The sequence below is a fragment of the Delphinapterus leucas genome, chromosome 4 (genome assembly GCF_059928025.1).
Source record: "Delphinapterus leucas isolate spDelLeu-1000000601 "Yukka" chromosome 4, BTC_Dleu_Yukka2, whole genome shotgun sequence".
NCBI classification, from domain to species: domain Eukaryota; kingdom Metazoa; phylum Chordata; class Mammalia; order Artiodactyla; family Monodontidae; genus Delphinapterus; species Delphinapterus leucas.
The window spans coordinates 79,846,381-79,874,273 of NC_143132.1; the positions used below are offsets into that span (position 1 = coordinate 79,846,381).

At 39.0% G+C, this 27,893-nt stretch overlaps 1 long non-coding RNA gene across 2 annotated transcripts in view; it reads left to right on the top strand.

Moving 5' to 3' along the window:
- LOC149749364 (uncharacterized) overlaps nt 1-27,893 on the top strand; it is a 47,596-nt gene extending 19,703 nt beyond the window's left edge. The window contains exon 3 of one of the 2 annotated variants that reach the window (XR_016393026.1): nt 1,935-27,893. This is a non-coding gene — a long non-coding RNA (uncharacterized LOC149749364). The remainder of the gene's footprint in view (nt 1-1,934) is intronic. The other variant, XR_016393027.1, reaches the window with a different exon arrangement.

The following is a 27,893-nucleotide window of genomic DNA, read 5'->3' on the forward strand; positions in this document are numbered from 1 at the left end:
TTCCAGGGCAAAGACTGCTCAGACCCCTCTCCCACAGCCCTCTGTGTGCTTGTAATGGCCTAGGCTCATTTCAGACAGAAACTTCAGACAGGATATTGGGTAAGAGCAGGGTCAGCTTGGCAACTTGGCATTGTATATAGACAAAGAATTGCAGTAACCACCAAGAGACCCATGTTCTATGTCCAGCTTGGCCCGTAAATCACTTTGTGACCTTGAACAGGCCTCATTTTCCTTCCAAGCCTCAATTTCCCCGTATTTAAAACAAGTTGATTGAACTAGATAATCCCTAAGGTACCTTCCAGCTCTGCTATTCCCTAGCAGAATATTGCCCAATCTTTTAATTCCTTAGGGGATCTTGCTTAGAAACTAGGAGAATGATCTTTGCCACAGGAAGTCTGAGAATGTTTTCAGGATCATAAAACAAATATTAGGAAAAAAACATAAGAATATTATGTTGTCCTGTGCTTTGGGCTCATGTTTTCTAAGGTCCGTGTCAAATATTTGCAGCATAACCACATTTTCATTTTCATATGCAGAGAGGAAGAAGGGGAAATAGGAGTAACAATTGCTATGGAAATTAGCCACGCTATATCAAAATATGATTGTATCTGGTGAGCCATGGATCCTCAGCACCCTGGACATAAATTCTGCCTTCAGAGCTTATATCTACCAGGGATCCCAGACATAGAGACAAGTAACTCAAATACAAAGTACGACATTTTAAAGCCAATATAAAGGACCTTAGAGGGGAGAGAGATCACTTGCTGTTTAGGGGTATCAGAAAAGTCTTCATGGAGAATTTTGCATTTGATCTTGGTTTAGGGAAAGAAATGGTCATGAGAAGCAAGAGGAGGCCAATCAGAGGAAATACTGTGAACAAAGGCAGAGGCAGGGAAACCATGAGAAGTTCGGTAACTAGTGAATGGGTAGTTTGTTTGGCTAGAGCACAAAGCTGTGAAACGAAGTAGTGGGAAAAAGACTACTTAAATTTTTGTGTTATATTTCCCTGGTTAGCATATACATTATTTTAGGGCAAAAATCTTAGCTCAATTTATCTTTGTATCCCTATCAAAGATGACACATAATCATCTCTTAAAACTTGTTTAATGAATAGATAAATTATATTAAGTGGTACTTTTTCCTCTAAACCATCAATGCACTGTGTAGACCTAACTATATCTTAGAATCTCAGAAGTTAAGTTGAACATGACACTTGTTGTGTTGACTGTCACGGATCTGAAGTGCCATCCCTCAGTCCTATAAATGTAGGTAGGTGATTTCATCTGGAGAAGGAGGTTGTGTCATTTTCATCAGCTTCTAACAGTTAAAATGTGATGTGTATTGGACAAGTACAAGAGGCTGAATTCAGCAATTCGGTTGCAGAAATAAGCCCATCAACCATTGTCCCTTGCAATGGCCTGTGAGGCCAGTTCTAGGGATAATAGAACAAAGGAGACCCTAGAAACACCCATGAGTTGTAACAAATGAAACTAAGGTAATGCACTGATACGTGTTCTGGTGAGTTTCCATCACTTAGCAGTGTAGTGTCCAAACTGCTGCAGAAAGGATGAAAAGAAATCTGGACTTTTCTGTATCTTGACTATGGTACTCAGTAATAAGATTACACATGTGATAAATATGTATACAAAATGCTAAATTCTCACACAAATGGGAAATACAAATAAGAGAGGTGGACTGTATCAATGGTAATATCTTGGTTGTGATATTGCACTATAGTATTGCAAGATGTATCATTGTGGGGAACTGGGTAAAGGGCACATGGGATCTCTCTGTATTATTTCTTAGGCCTGAGTGTGAATCTATAAATATCTCAGTAAATATTTTTTAAAAATTGGGGCCCAGGTAGATTCAACAGTGAATTCTACAAAACTTCAAAGGGAGAAATTGTATTAATTCTCTACAATCTCTTCCAGAAAATAGAAGCAGAGGGAATACTTCCTAACTCCCTTTATGAGACCAGTATTACACTAATACCAAAACCAGTCAAAGATGAAGAAAACTACAGACCAGTACCTCTCATGAACATAGATACAAACATCTTCAACAAAATGTTAGCAAATTGAATTTAACAATGTATAAAAATAATTATAGGGGCTTCCCTGGTGGTGCAGTGGTTGGGAGTCCGCCTGCGGATGCAGGGGACGCGGGTTCGTGCCCCAGTCCGGGAAGATCCCACATGCCGCGAAGCGGTTGGGCCCGTGAGCCATGGCCTCTGGGCCTGCGCTCCGCAACGGGAGAGGCCACAATGGTGAGAAGCCCGCGTACCACAAAAATAAATAAATAAATAAATAAAATAAAAAATAATTATATAACATGACGAAGTGAGATTTATTTCAGGAATGCAAGAATTGTTCAACATTCAAAAGTCAATTAATGTAATCCATTATACCAACAGGATAAAAAAGAAAAATCACATGATCATATCAATGGATGCAGAAAAAGCTTTGGACAAAATTCAACACTTTTTCATGATAAAAACTCTCAGCAGTCTAGGAATAGAGGAGAACTTCTTCGACTTGATAAAGAACATCTAAAAATCACCTACAACTAACATCATACATAGTGAAACTCTGTTTTCCCTCTAAGATCAAGAATAAGGCTGCTTTTCAACATCGTACTGGAAGTCCTTACTAATGCAATAGAGCATGAAAAATAGATAAAAGGCATACAGATTGGGAAGGAAGAAATGAAACTGTCTTTGTTCTTAGTTTACATGACTGTCTACGTAGCAAATCTGAAAGAATCAACCAAAAAAACTCTTGGAATTAGTAAGTGATTATAGCAAGGTTGCAGGATACAAGATTAATATACAAAAGTCAATTACTTCCCTATAGGCCAGAAATGAACAAGTAGAATTTGAAATTAAAAACACTACATTTACATTAGCACTCCAAAAAAAATAAAATACTTAGGTATAAACCTAACAAAAAATATAAGAGCTATATGAGGAAAACCACAAAACTCTGACAAAAAATATCAAAGAAGGACTAAATAAATATTCCATGTTTATGGTAGAAAGACTCAATATTGTCAAGATGCCAGCTCTTCCCAACTTGATCTATAGATTCAATGCAATCCCAGTAAAAATTTCAGCAAGTTTTTTTTTTTTTTGGTAAGCATTGATGAATTAATTCTAAAGTTTATGTGGAGAGGCAAAAAGACACAGAATAGTCAACTCATATTGAAGGAGAAGACCAAAGACAGAGGACTAATACTAACCAACTTTAAGATTTACTCTAAAGCTGCAATATTCAAGACAGTGTGGTATTGGCAAAAAAAAAAAAAAAAAAAATCAATGGAACAAAGTAGAGAGCCAAGAAATAGATTCTCTTAGATACAGTCAACTGATCTTTGACAAAGGAGCAAAGGCAATACAATGGAGCAAAGATAGTCTTTTCAACAAATGGTACTGGGACAAATGAATATACACATATAAAAAAAAATCTAGACACAAACCTTCAACCTTTCACAAAAATTAACTCAAAATGGATTGTAGACCTAAATATGAGATGCAGACCTCTAAAAGTCCTGGAAGATAGCATAGGAGAAAATCTAAATGACCTTGAGTTTGGCAATAATTTTTTAGAAAAACCATGATCAATGGAAGAAATAATTGAAAAGCTGGACTCCATTAAAAGTATAAACTTCTGCTCTGTGAAAGACAGTGTCAAGAGAATGAGAAGACAAGTTACAGACTGGAAGAACATATTTGCAAAAAACATATTTAATAAAGGATCGTTATCCAAAATATACAAAGAACACTTAAAACTCAAAACTAAGAAAATGAACTAATAGATTTTAAAAAATGGGCAAAAGACCTGAACAGACACCTTGCCAAAGAAGATATATAGAGGACAAGTAAGCATATGAAAAGATGCTTCACATCATATGTCATTAGGGAATTGAAAAGTAAAACAACAATAAGACACAACTACACACCTATTAGAATGCCAAAATCCATAACAATAACACCACCAAATGCTGGCCGGGATGTAGAGCAACAGGAGCTCTCATTCACTGGTGGGAATGCAAAAAGGTACAGCCATGTTGGAAGAAAGCTTGGCAGTTTCTACAAAACTAAACATATTCTTATTGTACAATCCAACAGTTACACTCTTTGGTATTTACCCAAGTAAACTGAAAACTTATGTCCTCACAAAAATTTGCACATGGATGTTTATAGCAGCTTTATCTATAATTGCTAAAACTTGGAAACAACCAAGATATCTTTCAGTAGGTGAATAGATAAATAAACTGTGGTATATCCAGACAATGGAATGTTTTCAGCACTAAAAATATGAGCTACCAAGCGATGAAACGACATGAGGAAACAGAAATGCATATTACTAAGTGAAAGAAGACAATCTGACAAGACTACATACCATATAATTCCAACTATATGACATTCTGGAAAAGGCAAAATTATAGAGACAGTAAAAAGATAAGTGATTGCCAGGAGCTAGGGGGCAAGGAAGGCTCAATAGGCAGAAAACAGAAGATTTTTAAAGCAATGAAACAATTCTCTTTGATGCTACAATGGCAGATACATGTCATTATACTTTTTTCCAAACCCATGGAATGTACAACACCAAGGAGGAAACCTAATGTAAACTGTGGACTCTGGGTGATAACGATGTGTCAGTTCAATCATAATGAATATACAATTCTGGTGCAGGATGTTGTTAATGTGGGAGGCTACGCATGTATAAGAGCAGGGTATTTATGGGAAATCTCTCTACCCTCCACTCAATTTTGCTGTGAATCTAAAACTGCTCAAAAATATCCTCTTAAAAAAGAACAAAAGAAGGGAAGTAAGAAATAGCTTGGCCAAATGAAGATCTATAGCTGAAAATGCTCTAAGATGTGACCAACATGAGAACCATGACAAGTACTGTTCTTTCTGGTTCCCATATTCAAAGTAAATATATCTTCCCAACTGAGAAGTTACCAAGGTTAAGAGATTGTCTATAGATATGAAAAAGATACAGGCCCACCTCTTGGTTTTCTCCGAGGATGAGCTTCTTAACTGCTATGCACTGGAGAACAATCAACTTTCCGCCTTCAGGGTCAAGGTGACATTTGCAAATTCCTGCAGGGTCTGAGTCTGACTTACAAATCCCTTTACATCTCTTCCAAGTTAGCTGCTGAAAGGGTATTTTCCTATGCAGCTAGCATTCTGGACAGCCTGAACAAGTCATGAAAACAGGGTATAGCTACCCTGTGCTCTAAATGGATTCTGAAGGCCTGGCACTGAAGACATCATCTTCAGTTGGCAATGTTAGGTTTTTCTTTTTTCCTGTGTCTGTGATGCTTTTCTCAAGGTTTTTGATGAAAATATTTTACAATTTTCTGAGTATTGCTTAGTCAGAAGACCCTTAGAAGGAGCCTGTGGGAAGGGGTGAATGGCTTCAAGTCAAGGACAGAGGACTTGATACCCAACAGCTGACCACATTTCCTCCTACCAGCTGGAGATGTTCCATGATCGTACAACCTGAGAGAGATGTACACCTCCCCAAAATCGTGCATATACAATCCTAGAATTTTAGAGATGAGTAGAGTTTTGAGCCAACCTATCCATTTTACAGATGAGGAAAATGGCCTGAAGAGAGGAAACCACTTTTCCCAGATCTCACAGTGAGCCAGAGCCATGGTCTTCAAAAAGGGCATGTTTAGAGGTGCATCCAACAATCCACTGGGTTGCCACAAAGATATAAGAACTTTTATTTATGCAATTTTTGTAATAATTATGGATTTGCAGGAAGTTGCAAAGACAGAATTGAAGGAGATGGAATTATATCCTTCACCTAGTGGTAGCATCTTGCATAATTATAGTCTAATATCAAAATAAGGAAATCTACATTGGTACAGTCCACAGACCCTGTTTAGATTTCTCCAATTTTTACTTACACTTATTTGTGTGTGTGTATATGTATGTGTGTAGTTCTATGTAATTTTCACGTATGTAGATTTATGTATCCACTGAGAATTTCTATTTTTATAATATAAATCTAGAAAAGGAAGAAAACTTTACCAATGTTTAATAAGTGGATGGGCACTGCTACCCATATTGGTGCTAATACATACATGAGACAATTGCATTCTTGTAACATACCTGAGATGTCTTGAAGGCAGAATGGGAGTTGAATGGTGTGGCAATCACATTCATTCTTTTTAGGCTCTCAGTGTATTGTGACATTCTCAAGTTTACATGAGCCCTATCAAGTGGCTCTATGGGTTATATCATCCAGTTTCAACTAAACTAACCTTTCTGAAATGAACTTAAATGAGTTAGAATGGTTTCTGCCTTAAAAGGGTTTGACAAGCAGCAGATTGAAGAAGATACCTATGCTGCAAGCATAACCAAACAAGGAAATGGAAATACCGACCCTTCTACTCCTTGTAAAAACTCTCTGCCAGTCATATTTCAAGGAAAATGCAGTAATCATCTCACCTGAGCCGACAGGAAGCCAACCCAAAATAATCAAAATTATTAAGATATTTTAAAAATGGATTTAATATTTCTGTCCAAAATGTACGTGCATATTGTGTCATGAGATGTATATTGTATCATTGACAGGATAAGCATCATGATGTGTAAGACATCTGGAACATGATGACAAGCCTTTACAAAATTTTCCGCCATGCTTAAAATCAGGTAATACATAAGGCAAAATACATACCATTAAGGAATATTTATTCCTCTTACAATGTAGCAGCAAACTCAAGTGCAATCATTTGCTCACTTATTATCTGTGAGACTTTCGGTATAACATTAGGTCCCAGCCACAGTGCTTTTCGAGGACCCAGGAAGAGAAAGATGTGAACATGCTTTGTAAATGCTAAACTTCTGTGCTGATGGGATACTATTATTAATTTTTTTAACATAAAATTTCAGAAGAAAATTAATTGAACAGGAATTTTATCATCTAATAAGCAACTATTTGAATCTCAGATGAGAAATTTTTTGGTGGTCTGCCTGGAGAAACAATTCTTTGAGGCAGAAAACAATATTTAAGAGTAGCAGTATGGTGGGGTATCTCCAGACCCGGATTTCAGGGCTGACTTACTACTGCTGTGAACTTGGGACAGGTTCTTAATCTCTCCAAGCATCTGTTTTCTTGTTTGTAAAGTCTACTAATAAATAACCCATGTCATAGAGTCATCGTGAGAATTGAGTAAGACAATATGTAAAGAGCCTGGCACAGTACCTGGTACATTGCAGGTTCTCAAGCCTCATTAGTCCTCTTCCTCCTCCCTCTCTTTTAGGAAGCCCAGAAAAAAGTCTCCATTCTACCAGCATTACATTTATTTCCTGTCCTCTTAACTATCCTGAATTTTCTTAGGGGACTGAATCGAGCACCCTAATTCCTCCAGAAAACTTACAACATTGAACAGTTTTCTGCTTGCAGTAGGCATTTAATAAAAGCTTATTAAATGAAAGGTTGAAATTAATGATCTGTAACAGGGAGCAAATGTGTGGCCTCAGGCCAAGACCCTTTGATCTCAGAATTTCAGACACTGACTGCCACTGAAGGATTATGAGTGCCCTCCTATCCTGAGCCATTAGTGGACGGATATAATATAAATGTAAGAATTCCTTTGATTTGTACAGAGCATCACAGTTTCCAAAGTGCTTTCACATCCATCATCCTGTTTGACCCACACAACAAACTTTTGAGTTATTCAGTCAGTATTCCTAAAGAGAAGCCTTAGCCCCAGAAAAGTAAAGTGGCTGCTAGGTCAGTCATAGAACACAATACTGGTGCCAGCCACCATTTTCCGCACATGTGGTTTTTACCAGGTACTTTATGTAAATTATTTTGTTCAGTCCTCAGAAAAATCTTTTTAAAAAAATTTATTTATTTATTTATTTATTTTTGGCTGCGTTGGGTCTTCATTGCTGCGTGCAGGCTTCCTCTAGTTGCGGCGAGCGGGGGCTGCTCTTCGTTGTGGTGCATGGGCTTCTCATTGTGGTGGCTTCTCTTGTTGCAGAGCATGGGCTCTAGATGCGTGGGCTTCAGTAGTTGTGGCACGCAGGCTCAGTAGTTGTGGCGCATGGGCTTAGCTGCTCTGTGGCATGTGGCATCTTCCTGGACCAGGGCTCGAACCTGTGTTCCCTGCATTGGCAGGCAGATTCTTAACCACTACGCCACCAGGGAAGTCCCCTCAGAAAAATCTTTGATTTGGTTTCTATTGCTGCTTTATAAACAACCCCAGGGAATTCCCTGGTTGTCTAGTGGTTAGGATTGGATGCTTTCACTGTCATGGCCGGAGTTCAACCCCTGGTCGGGGAACTTGACCATGTCAAGTTCAGAATCATTTGCACTATTTAAATTGTCCTCTCATTTTTCTGAGTGCTAATATTTAAATTTCCATACAATTGGTGCATTTTAAAGGATAGATCCAGAATTGACTCAAGTCAGTCTGACTCCAAAGCCCAAGCTCTTTCTACACTGCTGCCTAGAAACCACCTCTGGGAGATAGGGAAAGAGGTCAGAGTTTCATGCCCACCTAGGCTGGCACTACTGACACAGGTGCAGGCCACCAGAATCAGGCCTCAGTTGCAACCTGGATGTGATATGCAGGCTCTGTCTTAACTCTGTGTGTCTAGACTCTGTCCATGTTAAAGATGCAGTTATTTTTGAACCCCTGGAGAGCCCCACCCTTCCTGCCCATTGCCTTCTCCCTCCAGGTCTTCATAGATTAGGAGGAAGGGGAGCTGAGATTTGAAAATGAGTGAAATGTCAGCAGGTAAGGATAAGGGTATTTCAGACAGACAGAACAGCATGTGCAAAGGCAGGCTGGTGTGGAATTGCAGGAAGTACTCAGGGATTGTTGAATAATACAGTGCTATTTTGCTGGGGAAGGATCACTGAGGCCCTATAATACCCTGCCAAAGACTTGATCTAGAGATAGTGATGTAAGAAAAGTTTTGCAATTTAGCAGCAACACTCTGGAGGCAGTATGGAGAAGAACTGCAAGGGAGGGTGGGGCTTAGGTCAGGACACTGGTTAGGATACTTCTGCTGCAGCAGAAGCAATTCCCAACCTCTGGTTAATGTCAGGGTGTCTGAGTACGGAAATTTAGTCCTTGCACATGATCTTTACAACAGGTTTGGTACCAAAATTTATGGAACTAGGCAGGTCAAATGGCCACTAAATACATGACTCAGCTCTGCTCAAAGAAATCCCCACCTCTAGGGTCTCAGTGCCTGAAGTCTCCATTTGAAATATTTCTTTTAGCTCTCAGGGATTTAGAACTGGATTAGTCATAATCTTTCTTTCATGGATGACACTACTATATTTACTGATTTCGTTAATCTAATGTATTAAGCATTTGTAAATGACCCTTCACATGTGAACACTAGGACTTTGACAGTAGCTTGACTGCATCTTCCCCTATGGTCTTCCCTTACTCAATCGCCGGCACCCACGCCCCCGCACCCAGGGTAACCACCATCATGCATCGTGTATTCGTCATTCCCTTGCTTTCCTTTTTAAATAGTTCTGTCTCATCTATTGGTATTCCTTTAAAAAGTGTATTTTATTAATATTGTTCTTAATATTACAAAAAGGACATCATGCACAAATAGTTTTGATATTTTTACTTTTTGATTACTATTATGTTTTGAAGACTCATCCATATTGTTGCTTGTTGTAGTCATTTAATTTGAATATGCTACAGCTTATTCATCATTCCCTATTGATGGGAATTTTTTTGTTAATTTGTAGAGTAGTGCAATGAACATTCTTATCCACATTTTCTAGTAAACATATGCAAAATTTCCTTTAAGCATAGTCATAGGAGCAGAATTGTTGGGTTATAGAGTCCATAAAGTTCAACTTTACGAGATAATACCGAGCTGTTTTTCTAAGTGGTTTTACAAATTTCTAGTTCCGGCCATGACTAATTTTCTCACCAAAAAAAAAATGTGAAAGTTGGTCACAAAATCACATCATCTGAAAATAATGGTAATTTTATTTCCTCCTTTTCAATTATTAAGCCTTGAATTTCTTTTTCTTATTGTATTAGCAATATTTAGCTGATATGGTAAATTACGCTTACAGATTTTCTAATGTTAAGCCTATCCTCATGTACCTGAGAAAAGTCCAGTGTGGTATATGATCATTTTGATGCCCTATTGAATTTGATTTACTAAAACGTTTTTTAGGATTTTCACATTTATAGCAGTAAGTGGTATAGTTATGTAGTTATCCTTACAGCTCTTTGCTAGTTTTGGTATAAAGATTGTGATCCTCATAGTATCTGATAGTATTACATCAACGCCACCTTTATTTTGTTCTACTTGCCTGATTAATCATTTTTTATCCTTTTATTTTTTGCATATATGTTGCTTAGGAATGTGTCTAGTGAATAGAAAATAACTGGATTTTTAAAAAAATTTGGCAAGTTAGTTCATTTTCATCTCTAGTAGTTACCATATATTAGGACTTTCTTCTACTTTATTAGTTTATTATTCCAATTTGTCACACTTTTCCCCATGTTTTGTATTTTTTGTTTATTGTTTTAAAGTTGTCTATGTCTCCTCTCATATTAGATAAGGACATTAATATACTCTGACGTCCCTTGGTCTTCCCTTACTCTATCATATTGAGTTCATCTAGACTTTTAATTCTTCGTTTTTATGGACATGCTTTTGTTTTCTCTTTTCTTTGGTCTCAGTTATTTTTTAAGGCAAACACAAACTTTAAAACGATCTTTTATCACCTTTTCTTCACATATTTCTTCCATCATCCCTTATATTGGCTTCTATGTAATGTCATTAAAAAATGTTTCATGCATGGATCTTTGTGTGACAAATACTCTGAGACTGTGCATGTCTTAGAGTATTTTTATCATGCCTCACATTTGAATGAAAGTTTAGCTGGGTATGAAATTCTGTACTTGCATCCTTGCGTGTGGTTGAAAACCCTGATATCAAGATTATTCGTATTCCTTTGTAAGGGATCTTCTTTCTTTCTTTCTTTCTCTCTGGAAATTTTTGTTTTTGTTTATGTTTTTTGGTGTTTTTTGTGTTTTGTTTTTTACAATTTTACCTTATCTTTGATAAGGTAAAATTTGATATTCTTGAATTTTAACATAATTTATGTTGATATTTGATATCTTGAATTGATATTTGATTCAATATTGATATTCTTGAATTTTAACATAATTTATGTCTAAGAGTGTGATATTCCTTATTGCTCCTCTTTTGCTATGATTCCTATCAATCTGAGGCTTTTCATCATTCATTAATTCTGGGGGAATTATCTCCATTATTCCTTTAAATATTTCCTCCTTCAATTTGGATCTATTTTTTCCTTTTCCTTTTTTTCTTCCTGGGACTACTTTTGCCTTTTATACCTTAAGTAGTTTCCATTTTTAAAATAATTTTCTGCTGAGGAGAATTCCTCAATCTGATCTCCCATTTTTCTAATTCATTCCTCAGGTGAATCTATTCTACTAATCACCATCCATTGTGCTCATTATCTCAATGATTATATACTCATACTCAACATTTCTACTTGATTATTTTTTCTTTATATATTGCTAATATCATTCCTTATTTTGTAAATATAAAAAATTAAATTCTTAAAAATATATGTAAATTCTTGATCTGTCAGTTCTAATACCTCTGGTTCCTATGGAATCTGTAACTCAGTTTGTTGTTTTACTTTGGAAATATTAGTGCTTCTCTTTTCTCCCATGAGCTTCCATTCCTCTGAGGTTATGGGCTACTTGGTCCAGCAGTACTGATGGCAAAAGTGATGAAGGCCAGATCTCCATCTATGTCGACACCAATGTGTTCAAAGTGGGGGTTGAGGATGGAGGATAAATCCAGAAGTGGAGGATTCCAGGCATCAGAAAACCAGAACTAATCACTCCTGGCCCTACCAAATAGCATCTCAGATGTATTCTTTACTTTAGGAAGAATTAGTATCTAGAAGAGGTTATAATCCACCAGCCCTGGGGGTTTAGAAGGAGAGGGTGGGGCAGTGACCACCTGAGACCAATCAATCTGCATGTGTTTTCCTCACTTCCACTCCGCATAAGGTTTCTGCACTGCCCTGCTTTACACCCCAGTCACACTCACTCAAGAAGTCTAAGCTCCAGCCCTTGTCTCTCCCAAGGCAGTAAGGGTGGGGAGAGAGGGGAGATGAAGATCCCAAGAAGAAATGGCTCCTTTCTTGTTTTATTCTGAAACAGCAGCCTTGGATACCCTCTGCCTTAGGTAAGGACCATTTCAGGCACATGTACATGCCAAATAAAAACAGCTTCTGCCTCTCCAGGGAGATCTTACAGCTTTCCCTGCAACTTAATGTTTTTCCTCTGTAGTTCCTCAGAGTGGATCTCGAGGGAAGGAGCCAGTAGGTCACGCTGGTTCAGCATCTTCTTAGCAACCTCCCTTGACTTCTTCAAGGCTATACACTCTTCTTCCCATTCTGCCTTTCTTTAACACATAGGTGTCCCTGGGATGGCAGTACACTGAATACTGGTGTGAGTGGGTGCACTGGGTCAGTGTGTCCCCTTGGAGTGGAAGAAGAGGCAGCATACAGGAGAAATTGGGGCTGGGCTTATGTTCTTTTCAGTCATTGACGTGCTGTGTGGACTTAACACAAATCATTTCACTTCCCTGAGCCTCAGTGTCCTCCTCTGAAACATGAAATTAAAATAACACCAACCTCATTGGGCTGACACAAGATTAAAGTGAGAAATTGGATGAAAAAGGGGCTTTGTAAACTGATTTTATTGATTATCTGGAGTCAGGGAAAGGCGTCTAGGGCTGGGCGAAAGTTCACTTGCACAACCTCAAAATTTTACCAAGTGCTGGCCCTGCTAAAAAAGCCTGATGCAACGGAACATTCTCTTATTATAGAAAATGTTGAATCTGTGTTTGATGCCAGAGTTGTCACATTCTTCCAAGAGTACAGATTTTTATGGGCCCCTGGAAGCTCTGCTGGGGACTATTTCTGAGGACGGGAACATTGTGCCTTGTTGGCAAGGCTTGTTAAACCAAGGCCACTTGCGGTCATTGAAGAATCTGGGTCTGCCTTTGCTACACTGGGGGCGAGATGTCAGATCCTATCTGATGTTTGCAGATTTGGATACACGGCTTCTGAACTTGGTGCCTTTAGCTTTGTTGCTTGGGAAGGGTCTTTTTCCAGTCTAGTTAGAGGAGTGAGAAGTGGGAGAACAGGATGGAGCACGTCCAAATCAAAGACAAGTAGCAGAGGTAGAAATGAATAAGAATAATGTGTTCTCTCTGGGAATTTATACAAGGACAAAGCTAATGAGACTTTGTTTTCAATTACTTAAAATGTAGTCTGTCATTGAAAAGATGATGTAATGACTTTAAAACAGAACACAAGCCAGAATTCTACAACATATTCAACTATTTGTATTTTTGCACATTCTTGTCTATTTCTCATTGTCATCATCATGCACGCATAATGCACATTTCATTTTGTGGCCTGATTTTTTAAAAATTGTATAATAGGAATTATTCTTTTAAAATTTGTATATTAATAACTACATAATAATTTTTCATACTGTTTTATAATTAGTAAAGCCATTTCCCTACTTGGGCTCACTTGGGTTGTCTTCAATTTTTTTTTCTTTTTAACATCTTTATTGGAGTATAATTGCTTTACATTGTGTTGTGTTAGTTTCTGCTGTATAACAAAGTGAATCAACTATACATATACTTATATCCCCATATCCCCTCCCTCTTGCATCTCCCTCCCACCCTCCCTAACCCACCCCTCTAGGTGGTCACAAAGCACTGAGCTGATCTCCCTGTGCTATGCGGCTGCTTCCCACTAGCTATCTATTTTACATTTTGTAGTGTATATATGTCCATGCCACTCTCTCACTTCATCCCAGCTTATTCTTCCCCCTCCCCATGTCCTTAAGTCCACTCTCTACGTCTGCGTCTTTATTCCTGTCCTGCCCCTAGATTCTTCAGAACCATATATTTTTTTAGATGCCATATATATGTGTTAGCATACGGTATTTGTTTTTCTCTTTTTGACTTGCTTCACTCTGTATGACAGATCCATCCACCTCACTACAAATAATTCAATTTCATTTCTTTTTATGGCTGAGTAATATTCCATTGTATATATGTGCCACATCTTCTTTATCCATTCATCTGTCAATGGACACTTAGGTTGCTTCCATGACCTGGCTATTGTAAATAGTGCTACAATGAACATTGTGCTACATGACTTTGAATTATGGTTTTCTCAGGGTATATGCCCAGTAGTGGGATTGCTGGGTCATATGGTAGTTCTGTTCTTAGTTTTTTAAGGAACCTCCATACTGTTCTCCATAGTTACTGTATCAATTTACCTTCCCACCAACAGTGTAGGAGGGTTCCCTTTTCTCCACACCCTCTCCAACATTTATTGTTTGTCGATTTTTTGTTGATGACCATTCTGACCGGTGTGAGGTAATACCTCATTGTAGTTTTGATTTGCATTTCTCTAATGATTAGTGATGTTGAGCATCCTTTCATGTGTTTGTTGGCAATCTGTATATCTTCTTTGGAGGAATGTCCATTTAGGTCTTCTGCCCATTTTTTGATTGGGTTTTTTGTTTTTTGATATTGAGCTACAAGAGTTGCTTGTATATTTTGGAGATTAATCCTTTGTCCGTTTCTTCATTTGCAATTATTTTCTCCCATTCTGAGGGTTGTCTTTTCGTCTTGTTTATGGTTTCCTTTGCTGTGCAAAACCATTTAAGTTTCATTCGGTCCCATTTGTTTATTTTTGTTTTTATTTCCATTTCTCTGGGAGGTGGGTCTAAAGGATCTTGCTGTGATTTAAGTCATGGAGTGTTCTGCCTATGTTTTCCTCTAAGAGTTTGATAGTGTCTGGCCTTACATTTAGGTCTTTAATCCATTTTGAGTTTATTTTTGTGTATGGTGTTAGGGAGTGTTCTAATTTCATTCTTTTACATGTAGCTGTCCTGTTTTCTCAGCACCACTTATTGAAGAGGCAGTGTTTTCTCCATTGTATATTCTTGCCTCCTTTATCAAAGACAAGGTGACCATATGTGCATGGGTTTATCTCTGGGCTTTCTATCCTGTTCAATTGATCTATATTTCTGTTTTTGTGCCAGTACCATACTGTCTTGATTACTGTACCTTTGTAGTATAATCTGAAGTCAGGGAGCCAGATTCCTCCAGCTCCATTTTTCTTTCTCAAGATTACTTTGCTCTTCGGGGTCTTTTGTGTTTCCATACAAATTGTGAATTTTTTTGTTGTAGTTCTGTGAAAAATGCCATTGGTAGTTTGACAGGGATTGCATTGAATCTGTAGATTGCTTTGGATAGTAGAGTCATTTTCACAATGTTGATTCTTTCATTCCAAGAACATGCTATATCTCTCCATCTGTTTGTATCATCTTTAATTTCTTTCATCAGTGTCTTATAGTTTTCTGCATACAGGTCTTTTTTCTCCTTAGGTAGGTTATTCCTAGGTATTTTATTCTTTTTGTTGCAATGGTAAATGGTAAATTTCCTTACTTCTCTTTCAGATTTTTCATCATTAGTGTATAGGAATGCAAGAGATTTCTGTGCATTTATTTTGTGTCCTGCTACTTTACCAAATTCATTGATTGGCTCTAGTAGTTTTCTGGTAGCATCTTTAGGATTCTCTATTTATAGTATCATGTCAGATGACACACAGTGACAGTTTTACTTCTTTTCTGTTTTGGATTCCTTTTATTTCTTTTTCTTCTCTGATTTCCATGGCTAAAACTTCCAAAACTATGTTGAATAATAGCAGTGAGAGTGGGCAACCTTGTCTTGTTCCTGATCTTAGAGGAAATGGTTTCAGTTTTGCACCATTGAGAATGATGCTGGCTATGGGTTTGTCATATATGGCCTTTATTATGTTGAGGTAGGTTCCCTTTATGCCTGCTTTCTGGAGATTTTTTATCATAAATCAGTGTTGAATTTTGTCGAAAGTTTTTTCTGCATCTATTAAGATGATCATATGGCTTTTCTCCTTCAATTTGTTAATATGGTGTATCACATTGATTGATTTGTGTATATTGAAGAATCCTTGCATTCCTGGGATAAATCCCACTTGATCATGGTGTATGATCCTTTTAATGTGCTGTTGGACTCTGTTTGCTAGTATTTTGTTGAGGATTTTTGCATCTATGTTTATCAGTGATATTGGCCTGTAGTTTTCTTTCTTTTTGACATCTTTGTCTGGTTTTGGTATCAGGGTGATGGTGGCCTCGTAGAATGAGTTTGGGAGTGTTCCTCCCTCTGCTATATTTTGGAAGAGTTTGAGAAGGATAGGTTTTATCTCTTCTCTAAATGTTGGATAGAATACACCTGTGAAGCCATCTGGCCCTGGGCTTTTGTTTGTTGGAAGATTTTTTATCACAGATTCAATTTCAGTGCTTATGATTGGCCTGTTTATATTTTCTATTTCTCCCTGGTTCAGTCTCGGAAGGTTGTGCTTTTCTCAGAATTTGTCCATTTCTTCCAGGTTGTCCATTTTATTGGCATATAGTTGCTTGTAGTAATCTCTCATGATCCTTTGTATTTCTGCAGTGTCAGTTGTTACTTCTCCTTTTTCATTTCTAATTCTATTGATTTGAGTCTTCTCCTTTTTTTTCTTGATGAGTCTGGCTAATGGTTTATCAATTTTGTTTATCTTCTCAAAGAACCAGCTTTTAGTTTTATTGATCTTTGCTATCATATTCTTCATTTCTTTTGCATTGATTTCTGATCTGATCTTTATGATTTCTTTCCTTCTGCTAACTTTGGGCTTTTTTGTTTTTCTTTCTCTAATTGCTCTAGGTGTAAAGTTAGGTTGTTTATTTGAGATGTTTCTTGTTTCTTGAGGTAGGATTGTATTGCTATAACTTCCCTCTTAGAACGGTTTTTGCTGCATGCCATAGGTTTCAGGTCATTTTGTTTTCATTGTCATTTGTTTCTAGGTATTTTTGATTTCTTCAGTGATCTCTTGGTTATTTAGTAGTGTATTGTTTAGCCTCCATGTGTTTTTATTTTATACAGTTATTTCCTGTAATTGATATCTAGTCTCATAGCGTTGTGGTCAGAAAAGATACTTGATATAATTTCAGTTTTCTTAAATTTACCAAGGCTTGATTTGTGACCCAAGATATGATCTATCCTGTACAATGTTCCATGAGCACTTGAGAAGAAAGTGTATTCTGTTGTTTTTGGATGGAATATCCTATAAATATCAATTAAGTCCATCTTGTTGAATGTATCATTTAAAGCTTGTGTTTCCTTATTTATTTTCATTTTGGATGATCTGTCCATTGGTGAAAGTGGGGTGTTCAAGTCCCCTACTATTATTGTGTTAATGTTGATTTCCCCTTTTATGGCTGTTAGCATTTGCCTTATGTATTGAGGTGCTCCTATGTTGGGTGCATAAATATTTACAATTGTTACATCTTCTTCTTGGATTGATCCCTATGATCAATCCATATTGATCATTATGTAGTGTCCTTCTTTGTCTCTTGTAATAGTCTTTATTTTAAAGTCTATCTTGTCTGATATGAGAATTGCTACTCCAGCTTTCTTTTGATTTCCATTTGCATGGAATATCTTTTTCCATCCCCTCACTTTCATTCTGTATGTGTCCCTAGGTCTGAAGTTGGTGTCTTGTAGATAGCATATATACGGGTCTTGTTTTTGTATCCATTCAGCCAGTCTATGTCTTTTGCTTGGAGCATTTAATCCATTTACATTTAAGGTAGTTATCGATATGTATGTTTCTATTACCATTTTCTTAATTATTTTGGGTTTATTTTTGTAGGTCTTTTCCTTCTCTTGTGTTTCCTGCCTGAAGAAGTTCCTTTAGCATTTGTTGTGAAGCTGGTTTGGTGGTGCTGAATTCTCTCAGCTTTTGCTTTTCTGTAAAGGTTTGAATTTCTCCATCAAATCTGAATGAGATCCTTGCTGGTTAAGGTAATCTTGGTTGTAGGTTTTTCCCTTTCATCACTTTAATTATGTCCTGCCACTCCTTTCTGGCTTTCAGAGTTTCTGCTGAAAGATCAGTTGTTACCCTTATGTGGATTACCTTGTATGTTATTTGTTGCTTTTCCCTTGCTGCTTTTAATATTTTTTCTTTTATTTAATTTTAGATAGTTTGATTGATATGTGTCTTGGCGTGTTTCTCCTTGGATTTATCCTGAATGGGACTCTCTGTGCTTCCTGGACTTGACTATTTCTTTTCCCATATTAGGGAAGTTTTCAACTATAATCTCTTCAAATATTTTCTCAGACCCTTTCTTTTTCTCTTCTTCTGGGACCCCTATAATTCGAATGTTGGTGCATTTAATGTTGTTCCCTAGGTCTCCGAGACTGTCCTCAATTCTTTTCATTCTTTTTTCTTTATTCTGCTCTGAGGTAGTTATTTCCACTACTTCATCTTCCAGGTCACTTATCCGTTCTTCTGCCTCAGTTATTCTGCTATTGATTCCTTCTAGAGAATTTTTAATTTCATTTATTGTGGTGTTCCTCATTGTTTGTTTGCTCTTTAGTTCTTCTAGGTCCTTATTAAACCTTTCTTGTATTTTCTCCATTCTATTTCCAAGATTTTGGATCATCTTTACTATCATTACTCTGAATTCTTTTTCAGGTAGACTGCCTATTTCCTCTTCATTTGTTTGGTCTGGTGGGTTTTTACCTTGCTCCTTCATCTGCTGCGTATTTCTCTGTCTTCTCATTTTGCTTAACTTACTGTGTTTGGGGTCTCCTTTTCATGGGCTGCAGGTTCATAGTTCCCTTTGTTTTTGGTGTCTGCCCCCAGTGGGTAAGGTTGGTTCAGTGGGCTGTGTAGGCTTCCTGGTGGAGGGGACTGGTGCCTGTGTTCAGGTGGGTGGGGCTAGATCTTGTCTTTCTGGCGGGCAGAAGTATGTCCGGTGGTGTGTTTTTGGTTGTCTGTGAACTTATTATGAGTTTAGGCAGCCTCTCTGCTAATGGGTGGGGTTGTTTTCCTGTCTTGCTAGTTTTTTGGCATGGGGCGTCCAGCACTGGAGCTTGCTGGTAGTTGAGTGGAGCTGGGTCATAGCGTTGAGACGGAGATCTCTGGGAGAACTCTTGCCAATTGATATTATGTGGGGCCAGAAGGTCTCTGGTGGACCAATGTTCTGAACTTGGCTCTCCCACCTCAGAGACTCAGACCTGACAGCTGGCCGGAGCACCAGCAGTGTCAGTCACACGGCTCTGGTACTGATCAAGCGGCTGGCTTGTTTTGACGATTGGCCAACATTAAAAAGGGTAAAGTGCATAGTTGTGGGTGCTGAAGAGCTGAGTGCAGTTCACTTCTAGCAGTCTCTAAATCATCTTCTAAAGAGGCACTGCCTAACACATATATTACTCCTTGAGATCCTTGATTGTAGCGGCTCCAGTATCTCTGGATATTATCAGCCCCTCCAAGTTCTTTTACATTCAAGATGGCATTCTGGAATGGCACTGCTTTTATACTAAAACCTGTGGTTGACACAACGCTGTCGGGATTTTCACTGCAGAGATTAGACAGCAGGCTGGTCTTGCCAGAGCCCATGAGGCCTATGCAGACCAGGTCATACTCTGGGCATGCAGGTGGTGGTCCCTTGCAGCAGAGTGCTCTAAAACACTTCCTCTAATTTTGAACCTCTCATTGTAGTCTGCCTTCTGGAGACTCAGTACAGGATATTATTTACATCCTTCTAATAACTGATGCCACTGATCACACTGTCTCCTTCTTTAAAGGTATCATCTTCCAAAAAGGATTTGCTGGGTCTTGGAGTATTAAAGCATGATAAGGCATTTAAAAAAATGAAGAATCAGGGACTTCCCCAGTGGTCCAGTGGTTAAGATGCCACACTTCCAATGCAGGGAGCACAGGTTTGATTCCCCAGCCAGGGAACTTGGAAGTATTCCACAATTGGTTTCTCCTGAGACCTCTCTCTGTAGCTGGCAGATCTCTCTTCAATTTTTTTGTTTGTTGTTTATTTGTTTGCTTTTCTGCTATTATAGTGAATGCTCTTACAGACATGTTTGTGCATTTTGCACATTTTGCTTTTTTTGTTGTTGTTCTTGAATTGTTACCTTTGCATGAATTCTAAACTTTCTATGAATGAGATGACTGGGGAAATATGCCTGGGCATTTTTATAGCTCTCATATATTGTTTAAAAAAAATGTTAATTTAAAATGCCACTAGCCAATTTAACCACAGCTCTTTCAAGCATTAATTGTTTTGTTTGCTTAAAGCTTTTTCCTACTTTACTGTATTAAAAACAGGGCTTCAAATTTGTTTTCATCTGTACTTCCCTGCTTAACAGCAAAGTTTAATATTTTTCATGTGTTTTTGTTTTCATCTAGATCATGTTATTAAAATTAAAAATAAGCTGCCATAAATTTTGAGAAATTTTTGAAAACCCCCACCAAAATGCCCCCCAAAATACTTCCTAAGGAACTCAAATTTCCAAATAAATCAGATATAATGAATCAAAGAGAAGTGTCAAATTAATTTGTCTTTCCTTTAGCTGGTTAAGTGCCTTTCATGTGTAATTCAAGTCCTGTTAGGAGTGTTTTAAAGGATATTAAAAATAAGACATGGATTACCTCCCCAAAGTTTACATTCCAGTACAGTTATTACCATATGACTGACCAGGGTTCAAAAATTGTTAAATGTTGTAAGAAAAGAACAGAACGAGAGTTATGGGGATTCAAAGAATGGGGAGATTATTTCTAACTTTAGTGATGGGATGTGAAGAGTCAGAGAAGGCTTCTTGGAGGAAATGGCATCTGAGTCGAATGAAAAGGATCTGAGGTAGGGACCTATTTCAGGGCGGTGGGGGAAGTGTGTTGGTGAGAATGTTTTGCCCATTTTACATGAGGGAGCTCCTGAGATTTTTTTTTTAATATTTTAATTTTATTGGCGTATAGTTGATTTACAATGTTGTGTTAGTTTCAGGTGTATGGCAAAGTGATTCAATTATACATATACATATATTCATTCTTTAAGTCTTCTAAGGGATAGCTACTCTTCTTCATGTAGGCAAATGGAGTCAGGCAGGGACGACCAATGCATGACCAGCAGGTCACACAAAAGGGACAGGTTTCCACCTAAGTTTAATTTTAAAAACAAACATGAAGAACACTAAAATTGGCCAGTTTCAATTGCCTCCACAATATTAAAATTATATTATGTATTTTCAAAGGCCTAAAAGTTACAATGAAGCTCAGTGCTTCCCAGCCCCTTCCGAGACATGATACACGAAGAAACTGATAGTATTTATTTGTTATACTGGAATAAACAGACCAGATGCTAGTATTTATTTGTTATACTGGAATAAACAGACCAGATGCTACTGGAGGTAAGTGGCTCAGAACCCTGGCTGTTCCACGTCCTGCTGATGGTGCAGAAGGCTGAAAGGATCAATCTCTGGGCACTCTTGGAACCCATCGGGCAAATGCCACATGGGAAATTCTGCAGGTAGATAAAAATGATCGATAAAAACAGTTACTGGATTTATTCTGCATGAGAAATAATCAGTGAATTGGGCACAGAGATTGGTATAGAAAATGGAAAAATTATTATGGTCCTTAATTGGTCTGACTTTTACCAGGCAGTCTACCTTGAGATAAAGAAATTTTCAGTATTACACAGAAAGTAACATAATTGAACCCTGAAATTTTGACCATCTGTGTGATCAGATACGTTTCTTTTTGAGTTATCTTCTAAAGAGCAAGCCTTCACTAGCACTCTTTTTGTCTCCCAACACAGATTGTGTCAACAATTGATTAGAAAAGTAGAACCTCATATTTTGAAGTTATTGTTAAGGGAGAGTCTAGTCTATTCTTCTTCCCAATGAAAGTGTCTGTTCTGCAGTTTCCCTAATAAGTCACTGGCGCTGACAGTCCAAGCTTGAAAATCATCTAGAGACAAGAAATTTAACTATAGAAGATATTATGGGACTGGCTGATGAGAATAATATTTTGCATTTATCTAGCAGTCCCATTTCAGTGAGTTCAAAACAGGGGATCAAATAATGCTCACATCCCAAGCAGGTAGAAAGGTAGCAGATAGATTTCTTAGGATCTCCATTCAACAAAAAGAGTACTTCCGTCTAAGTATTTGTTTATTTAATTAAACCCTGTCTTGCTCTAGAAGCTGTTTCAACTAGACAGAATACATTGGCCATCAAGGATTTAATAGTTTAGAAGTTGAAAGGTTAGAACACAATTTAAAAGGTGGTCTTTGCATAATAGAAAAAAATGGATTTGCAAGAATATTTTTTTAAAAGTTACACAATTGGGTGCTGTGCTTTTGTGGAAAAATTCCTGAAAACCTTTGGTGTACCACCATACTTATTATTATATTAGAAATTCTAGCAGCTGTGCTTTTCTTCTAAATTAAGAAAATAAAGCAATATCATGAGCTAATGCCACATGAAAGTGGCATGTTTCAACACTTCAGTGTCATGTGTTGCCAGAGTTGAGTTTTCCAAGAGCCCTGGCTCTCCCCACTCTTCTTGGAGGCCGATGTTGAGGTGGTCACTCCAGGCCAGGGAAGTAGCAATTCTTGGTTCTCCTTCCAGATTGTGGTGAGGCTTTGGATACACTTTATCCCACCTCAGTTTCTCGGGTGAGGCCCTTTACCATGTAAAGGGGTTGTGGTCAAATGGAAATATTTGAAGTGTTGCCACGTGGAAGAGGGATTTAACCTATTCTGCAAGGTCCCAGAGGATAAAACTGGGACCAAGAAGATGGTAATTGCTACGGAGAGATGGATTTGGACTCTACATGAAGATGGACTGTACGAAAAAAAAATAAGACTCATTAACACTCCTTCTTACTAGGACAAACACCTCAACTGAACTATTTAATTTAATTCTTTCAACAACCCAAGAGGTAGGTGTTATTAATTTTTGCAGACTTAGAAACTGAGACTCGGAGAGAATAAGTCATTTGACTAAGGGCACACCACGACTGAATGAGCCAGAACTGAGACCCCCAGATCACTTCGAGACTCCAACTTGATCCATGATATGGAATTAACTCACAGAATTAACCACTGAGTTACACTCCCTTAAAAAAATGAAGTAGGGGAAAAAAATCTCAAAATTAAACATTATTTAACAAGCAACAAGTTACTATGGGACTTGTGAATGATCAAGATGGACCTAAAGTCTAAAGGCAAAGGTTTAGGACTGGAGGTGGGAATACCTGCTGAGGCAAGACATCTGCAACCCAGCTGTCTTGCTGGAGACAGATCCCAAGGAAATAGCTGGTGAGCTGACTGCTGATGGTATTCAGGCTTGTGGTTTTTTTTGTGTGTGTGTGGTACGCGGGCCTCTCACTTCTGCGGCCCCTCCCGCTGCGGAGCACAGGCTCTGGACGCGCAGGCTCAGCGGCCATGGCTCACGGGCCCAGCTGCTCCTTGGCATGAGGGATCCTCCCGGACCGGGGCACGAACCCGCGTCCCCTGAATCGGCAGGCGGACTCCCAACCACTGCGCCACCAGGGAAGCCCTCAGGCTTGTTTTAATTAAGGGAGCTGTCAGCTTTCCTTTGAAAAACTGCTAGTGAATAGAACTGCCCCAGATGAAATTAGCTGCCATGGGAGACACTGAGATCCTTGCTCCTGGGGATGTTCAGACAGAGCCTGGATGGGTAGATTCTCAGATGGAAGAAGGTCAAGATGTAAAGACCCTCAGGTCTCTTCCAGCCCAGAGAGTCTGTAATTTCTTCTGTGCAGGGGGTCTGAGCTAAAATATTTTAAAAAAGGAAGAGAAAGTGGGCACGTTTGAAAGAATTAGAGGAGATCAAGGTCTATAACATACTCAGGTTTCTGCAAATTTCTGTCCACGCAGTCAGGGTTAAGGCCATGCCCTGCTCCAAGGAATCCCCCGTGTAAAAATGAGCAGTGTTAGCCACATGACCTGTGTTTTGAAGAAAGAGTCCCAGGCAATGGAAGAGGGACTCTTCCTGCTCCACCTCTGTCAAGGAAAAGGAGGGAAGATCTTCCTTTCAAGACCTTGTAGAAGAGTGGACATTAAACCATAAATGAGGTCCAGAAAAAGGAATTAATCTTCCCAGCAAGGCAAAGTCAGGCTCTGCATAGGCACCCAGATCTCCTGACTTCCAAGCTTATGGAGTTCCCTTCTTCTGGGCAACTTTGCCTGCCCATCTCCATTCTTATTGAGGATCTTATTTTGCCCCAGGCTGAGGGCTCTGTGAGGGCACATCTCTCACATCTCTCCCTCATTTTTAACCCCTGCCTGCCCTGTGCTAGGTCCTCTATCTATCCCTGGGACCCCAACCTACTTTCCTAGTCTGATTTCCACACTTCCCATTTGCCAAGCTTAGGTACTCGACTGACCTAAAAATACCAGTTAGAAATGGAAAATGTCTCAGAGATCATCTAATTTAACCCTGGCATTTTGCAGATGAGAAAACAGGAAGTCAGAGAGAAGTAAGTTAGGCATCTCAGTCTCTGATCAACATGTGAAGTGCTTATTAGGTGCCATGCCTGGTGCTAGGAGGTGCCAGGAGCTACCACAGCCTGTGAACACCAGGCCTCCGCTCCCTGGGAGGACACAGAGCCTGGAGTGGGAAGGTCCTGGTGGCTGAGTGTGAGAAGCAGGAGCAGGAATTGAGTCCTGGGCGCTGGTGTTTTTAATGCTGATTCGCAGGCAGACGTTGCATTTGTCCTGGGCTTCAGTTTCTCCAAGGATACCATGAGGGAGTTAATGTTTTCCATATTTCTCCTCTCAGGGCTGGTGCAGTGGTGGCAGGATTGTACCTGGAGGATTTGGAGAGGGTGCCCCAGAGGAGCTGGAGCATTGTTGTATGTTCCACACGGCTCTGTGGAGTGTCCTGCCCGTGAGCTCACCTTGTTAATTCAGGCAGGGCCTGGGGAGAGACTGGGGGAGGGAGTGGGGTGGAGTGGGAGTGGGGGAGACTCCATATTCCCACTGCTTACGGGCTTGAAGTTGTAGTGGTCAAACAGATTTGGCCTGGCACATGGCATAACAAAGAGACCCTCCCTGAGTGAGTCACTTCCTTTGGGGAAACTCCCTTCACCCGTGCTCCTACAGGGCGAGGACCTTGACTCAAGGCTGCTCTGGGTACAGAGCTCAGCTCATTCTGGGCACTAACCATGCGTCTAGGGTGTGTGTTTTCCTCCCGCAAGGAGCATCTTAGGATGAGGAGAGACTGTGGTTACTCGCTCCATTTTCTCAAGTTATAAAAGTGTACACCAGTCCACTCTTTTGCAAAGGATTCTGACTGTTCTGAAAGTGAGTGGGGTGGCTGCAGCTTCAGGGAGGGTCTCCAGCACTGTGGGGCAGTGGAAGAATATTTAATATCTGAGAACTGGGTCTGTGCTGGGAGAACTTAGGTGAGTCACAGACATCTGTACATAGCACTTTAAGGTTTAAAATCTTGCATGTACATGATTTTATATCATCTTTACAACAGCCTTCTGCAAGTGACATAATTTCCCCATTCCATCCCATTTTATAGAGAAGGAAAATCAGTCTCAGGGGGTTTAAGGGACTGCAGGGTCCCAGGAGAACATGGCAGTGCTGAACTTGGATATGTCTTGCCAACCTCAGAGCTTCTTTCCACAAATGTTCATGTTATAGCCTAGGCCCCAGGTTTCCTCTCTGGAAACAAGAGTATTGGACAATCTCTGCAATCTGGTCCCATTCTGACAATCTGTTGTTCTGTGGAGTGGGTCATGTGCATTTTCTCTCTAATGCTATGTCCTTAGCACCCTGCCAAGCTGTGAGACAGAGAGAGACTTCAAAGGAAAAGTGACGTGATTGCTATCACCTTTGGCGGGTGGGGTCAGAAAGGGAGAAGGGGATTGGCTTGGAGCCAGACCAAGGCAGGATGAAATCTTGACTCTTCCATTTCTTAGCACTGAGACTTTGAACAAATCACTCAACCTCTCTGAGCCTCGGCTTCCTCTCCTGAATTTTCAAATTGGGGCAATGACACCGATTTTGCAGGTGGATGGTTGTGGAGATCAAGTGAAATTGTTTTAAAAAGGCTGATACACTTATCACCTGTTAGATAGGTAGCAGTGCTTATTGGAAGTTAGTTCCCTTATCTTACTTTCATCTGGTAGATATGCATATCAAACCTGTTGTCAACAACAAGGGTTTGCTTAATTTCTGGTGGTGATGACAGTATAGGTTGTATCTATTGGAAAGGGGCCTAAGACTACTGGCCTGCCTATCCACTGGCGTGTGCCCAGGGGCAAAGGAGAACAAATGTGCATTATTTGGTTGGAGTTGAGAGCGAATGGACACAGCCAGAAGTGCCCCTGTATGTGAAAAATAATTTTGGGGACCATTGTTCACCTTAGATCCTGTAAATTATGCACATGATTCCATAATATATCCATGTTTGCTCTGATAATAAAATAAATAATAAATAAAACAGTACCTGGCATGTAGCCAAAACTTCATAAGCATTTGTTGACCAAGTGAATTAATTTTTGAGTAAAAAATAATGTTTTCCATCAGTGGATGGACCTAGAGACTGTCATATGGAGTGAAGTAAGTCAGAAAGAGAAAAACAAATATCATACATTAAGGCATATATGTGGAATCTGGAAAAATGGGACAGATGATTTTATTTGCAAAGCAGAAATAGAGGCACAGACATAGAGAACAAGGTATGGATACCGAGGGTGAAACGGGGGGTGGGATGAATTGGAAGATTGGGATTAACATATATACACTATTGATGCTATGTATAAAATAGATAACTAATGAGAACATACTGTATAGCGCAGCGAACCCTACTCAGTGCTCTGTGGTGACCTAAATGGGAAGGAAATCCAAAAGAGAGGGGATATATGTATATGTATGGCTGATTCACTTTGTTTTACAGTAGAAACTAACACAACATTGTAAAACAACTATACTCCAATAAAACTTAAAAAAAATAATAAAATAAAATGTTTGCCATCAGGTAAAATTGATGTTCCAGGGAGATGAATTGTACTTGACAGTGGCCTCCAGCATCTGACTGCATAGCCCTACACACTCAACCCAAGGAACACGAGCCCCACAGAGATTCATCCTTTTATCATACAGTTGAGAAATCTAGGTTCACGTCTGTAAAGCGATAAGCTGAGCTGGTCTAAAACCCAGGTCTCCCGAGCCCCACCCCAGGCTCATACAACTAAATGTTCAATTCTTCATCCTCATGTTTCAAGATCTTCAAGCTTTTGGTTTCCCTACATCTACTTCTTTGGTTCCTCCATACAGTAGCTAGAGGCCAGATTAAATTGGCTGGGGCTGTCCTTTGCTGGGGCTGTGTTTCACAGTTGTGACAAACACTTTGTTTGACCATGTTTGTTTCCAGAATCTCCCATACTAACTGCTTGAATATTTATGAAGGGCTTTATGATGGTTTTGATGATTTCTTACATTTTTGTCTCAAGAGTATTTCAGTAAGACAGCACATTAAAAGGATCATACACCATGATCAAGTGGGGTTTATCCCAGGAATGCAAGGATTCTTCAATATATGCAAATCAATCACTGTGATACACCATATTAACAAACTGAAGGATAAAAAACATGATAATCTCAATATATGCAGAAAAAGCTTTCGACAAAATTCAACACTGATTTATGATAAAAATTCTCCTGAAAGTAGGCATAGAGGGCACCTACCTCAACATAATAAAGGCCATATATGACAAACCCACAGCCAACATTGTTCTCAGTGGTGAAAAACTGAAACCATTTCCTCTAAGATCAGGAACAACAAAAGATTGCCCACTCTCACTGCTGTTACTCAACATAGTTTTGGAAGCTTTAGCCATAGCAATCAGAGAAGAAAAAGAAATAAAAAGAATACA